Below are 5,013 nucleotides of genomic sequence, written 5' to 3' on the forward strand. Positions count from 1 at the left end.
AAAAACCTATAGTTTTCCTAGTTAGATCCCCCCAAATGAGTAGCCAAAACGCACACAGGACCATGAACCACAGTTCTATCGAGTCTGATTTAAAAAATAACCGATATAAACACAATTTCCCTTACCTTTTCCCCAAATAGAAAATCTCGAACTCTAAGGCCTCTAAACAGTGAACCGAGTTCCAAAACCTACAATTAACAGTATAGAAGTTATCACAACATTGTTCTCTACAAAACTACCGGATCAAAACTGAAAACCGAGGCTTACCTCGATTTTTTGCCAAAACCAGAAAATCTCCGAAACGGGATTCTGATCCATAGAACTTGTAAAGAATCCTTCCACGATCCTCGTGGTAACTTCATATTCACGATTCTCACGATGAACGACGAAGAAATCTAAATAGATGAATAGTAGGGAGAGTTCTAGACAGAGAGAGAGAGAGAGAGAAGATATTTGAGTTTTCTTAGCTTGGAAGTAATGAAACTTCTATTTATAGCCCTTTGACTCGGGCATCCTCATCGATGAAATGGTGTCCTCGTCAACGAGGTCATATAGACAGCTCGTCGACGAGACGATGGATTCATCGACGAATCCTGATATCACAAGTTTCTCGAAATCTCTCAGTTTCTCCTCGTTGACAAGCCTCTGAACTTCATCGACGAGAGATATATGGACTTCGCCGAAGAATTCTGGCTTCATTGACGAATCCTACTAAATCCCCAATTTGCCCCTCTTTTATTAATTTAAACCCATATATCACGGTTTGGGTTCTTACATAGCTACTAGAAAAATTCGTCGACGACCCAAAGACCATTTGTCGACGAGTCGTGCCCATTCGTCTACGAGTCAAGCCCATTCATTGATGAATCACCTGGGCAGAAACTCAGTCAGGCTTACTGGTTTTATCAGTCGACGAATGCATTCCATTAGTTGACAATTCCCCTGTAATTCACACTAATAAGCCTTCTTCTGACCTAAAAAACACTTCAAACCTTTTGTATAAGTTTTATATTTTTAAGCCAAAGGTTTTCCATGAAAAATTGATTTCCTAGGGTCAATCTATTGTTGATATTGAGCTTCAAATTAGATCATGTAAGACATGTACAATCGAATCTAAATACAATACAACTGAAAATTTATGTTTTCACCCTTTGCTCTTCAATTTTCCATGTAATGGGTCATATGATGTGTTCTTTAAGTGTCTTATGGCTTCTATTTTTCCTCGACTATTTGTGCCTTCTAAAAGATGAATATGTTCGTAGACTAAATGCATAAATGAGATACATATGATTTGTCATTATCAAAACGGGATAGGACTCAAAAAGTCAACATAGCATGTGCCAACATTTGTCCTGTTATTAGGTGAGTTTGATTAGTAGAGTTTATCCCAAATGTGTAAAAGATTCTAGCCACACTTAAAAGCTAAGTAATCTACCTATGTTAGCTCGACAAATTCAGAGAGTTGGTGGTTAACTGATTGGGCCCTACACATCCAAAAGAGAGCACCTCACAAAGTTAAATGATGTAAGCCTATATATATATATATATATATAGGCTTACATCATTTAACTCATATGATTGTCTTATTAATTATTACGGGAGAAAATCATATTATACAATGTAGACATGTGCACTAGTGCACGGATGCATTTATAGAGAAAGAATTGAGGCATATATATATGTATGTATGCATGTATGTATGCATATACACGCATTGCAGACATGTAATCAATTTAGGAAAGGTGAGACAATTTTTAATTTTTTTCTTTTGGTATTATTTTAAAAATATGTTTTCTTTTATCAATTTAAATTCAAAGCACGTTTCTCAACTAATGGATAAATTAATAAATTGACAATTCTTAAAAAAAAAAAAAAAACTACCCATAACTTTAAAAATTTGAAAACAATTAATTAACTACGGTAAATCTACGCATAATCTACATTATTAATTATATAAATATAAAATTTTTCAATCAACACTTATTCTTCTTAAAATATCATTTTCAAGTTGCTTATTCATGCATCTCCACATGCATGTGTGCGTAGGTCTTTAAAATGAATGAGACACATAGTTGTCATTGCATAGTACATACTCGAATTGCCCTTAAATCTAAATCGATTTTGAGTGGTACAACTTTTTAGCTGCTAGTCTGGTCCTCACACTAGGGAGGGAGCATTTGGTTGCTTTGGTGCAAAATACCAAATAAATACTTTAGAGGCTAAAATGTGTAAAACCTCTTGCATAGAATCCCTTTTGTGCAATATCACCTTGAATTATTTCAAGCACTATTAGTATTTGAAATGAATGTATATTTTTAATTTCAAAAGTACCCTTTAACTTAATGTATATTAAAAAAAATTGACCCTTCACTATTTCTAAATGATATGTTTTTGAGAATCATGTATTAATAGATATATAATTCATTTGATTGTTATCCATGACATTTCATAGACTGGGGCAGCATCCCCATTCATGGGATGTAGGAGAATAATTTTTTATTATATTTCTAGATATCTAATTTTATTTTTACTTTACATATGAGATTATGGAATTCGAATCTTGAACTTTACTTTGTGTGGATTATGTATAGATTTTCTTCTAAATCCACCAAATCCAAAATAAAGTTTCAAAATCTATGATCCCAAAAAATTCCTTACATACTTTTTGGAAAATTGAAAAGTAAGGTAATCTTTGTAATTACTTTTAAAATATAGAAATAAAAATGGAAAAAAATATTTTGCACATTTAAGCAAACTCCTTATTTTATACCTTTTTATACGAATATTGAAAAATTTTAAAATAAGCTAAAATTTTTATAAATATTTTGAAAAACCAAAAAAGGTGAAAAACAAAATAATAATAATAATATTTTCCACAATTAAACAACTCAAATTCCTTTGGTCTTGTGGATAATACATTATATATACCAGTATTGAATTCCCCATCTATGGGTAATGGATCCTATGTCAAAGTTGCGTAATTAAGTATTTAAATGCATTAATTAAATATCACTATTTTAATTAAATACTTAATTATGTCCCATAGTTTAATCAGTGAGCTCATTTGATAATTTAAAGAAAATTTGGACAGACCATGCATTTAATGTCTTGGGCCATGCATGCAATAACAAGGAAACCGGATCACGCAAAATGATGTAAATTGAGGTGTTGAGTACAAAAACAAAGCTAATTGGGCGATTATGGACAGTTTCGACAGTTTCGTAATCTGTGCATAACTCTCGCATCCAACTTCCGATTCAGATGATTCAAGATGTTGCAAAAAGCTAAGAAAACGCTCTACAACTTTTATGTTTTGCGTTTTAAGAGATATGAAAGTGAAGTAGTTATCCCAAGAGGGAGGTGAATTGGATTATTAAAAATTTTAGTTCTTTTTATGGATTCTTGACGTACATGTTCAATACACAGCAAATCTTTTAGTAATTCAATCAATTCACAACCAACGCTAAACATACCACAAGTTAAAAAAAAACTTGACCAAACAATCAATCAATCAATAACTCAAAATAACCAATCAGAAATACCCAATCAACCACAATTTGCAGTACTTTGTGGAATTTCAGCTTTTGAATATTTTTTGCTTTGATAGCGACCCTATGAGTAATTGAGAGCCCTGTGTTTGGATGAAATTATTTGCTTTCTCTTAATTAAGATTTCTGCAAACAATTAACCAACGTACTCCCTTGTGAGTTTTCGCAAAAATTTAATTAAAACGTACTTTCTTTTTATTAAGAGTCTTCATTTTAATTTAGTTTTGATCCCTGTAGCCAGCACTTAGCACACACACAACAATATATAACGTGCTGAAATTTAAAAGAGTAGGGAAAGAAGAACACCAAGCTTTTTACGAGGTTCGACTTGAAAGTAGAGTGCTTGAATGCTGATTGCTTGCTTAGTCCACTAATTCATTGGGTTAAAGGAGTATTTATAAAGTTTTTAGAATGAGTTTCCTTATTGCCCTAGTTGCTTGGAGTGCTCCCCTACATTTAAATTTGAAAACTTAATTATTTAAAATTTTCCCATTGAAGTTCGAATTTTAAAATCTCCATGCGTCTCTAGGCTGAGTCACTCAACTAGACCTATTTTTGTATAGGTCAATCGACTGGAAAATCAACTGAGACCATTCGGTATGTCCAGGAATTTTAGGAATTAATTGTCAGTTGGCTGAATCACTCGACTGAACCTATTTTTGTATAGGTCAGTCGGCTGAGACCATTTTGTCTGTTTAGGAATTTTAGGAATTAATTGTCAGTCGGCTGAGTGAAACAGTACAAATTGGTCAGTCGGCTGAGTGAACATAGTTCATCCAAGTCAGTCAGCTGGACAGTTTAATCGACAGTTTTAATTGTCAGTCGGCTAAGCAAGTACAATTCATTTAGGTCAATCGGCTAAACTGTTTCAACTTTTCAAAAACTTTTATTTTTAAGACTTTGATCCCTTGTTCTTCATTTTCAGCCAAAATTGATCCACCTAGTAACAAAGAAAAAGATGACTGGGTAAGCATTTTATACAGGGTCAGTTGGTTGGACAGGCGGTTGAGACCTTTCTGTCTCCAGAAATTAATTCCATTAATTTGTTAGTCGGATGATTGAACATAGTTCAAAAAGTGTCAGTCGGCTGGGCTTGTCAGTTGGTTAACTGATCTTAGCTCAAAATGGTCAGTTGGTTGGGTAGTTATTCAATGGTTATATTTATTAGTCGGCTGAGAAAATTCAAAGCATTCTGGTTAGTTGGCTAACTAGTCAATTTTTTCAAAACTTCTAATTTTTTAAGATTTTAAACGTTTTTTTATTTGAAAAACTTAAATATGACTTTTTTTTTTTAAGTAAAGGAGGGCGACACCTCCATTTCTTTATTAATAAACCCTCACTTTTGGCGGAAGAATACTGTGGTTACAAGTTAAAACCAACTAACCAAATTAGGACAAACAAAATTAAACATAACTAACAAAGGAGATAAAAACATAAAAACAACCAAAAACAAAACGAAATACAC

The sequence above is a fragment of the Malania oleifera genome, chromosome 8, assembly GCF_029873635.1.
Source record: "Malania oleifera isolate guangnan ecotype guangnan chromosome 8, ASM2987363v1, whole genome shotgun sequence".
Taxonomy (NCBI): Eukaryota; Viridiplantae; Streptophyta; class Magnoliopsida; order Santalales; family Ximeniaceae; genus Malania; species Malania oleifera.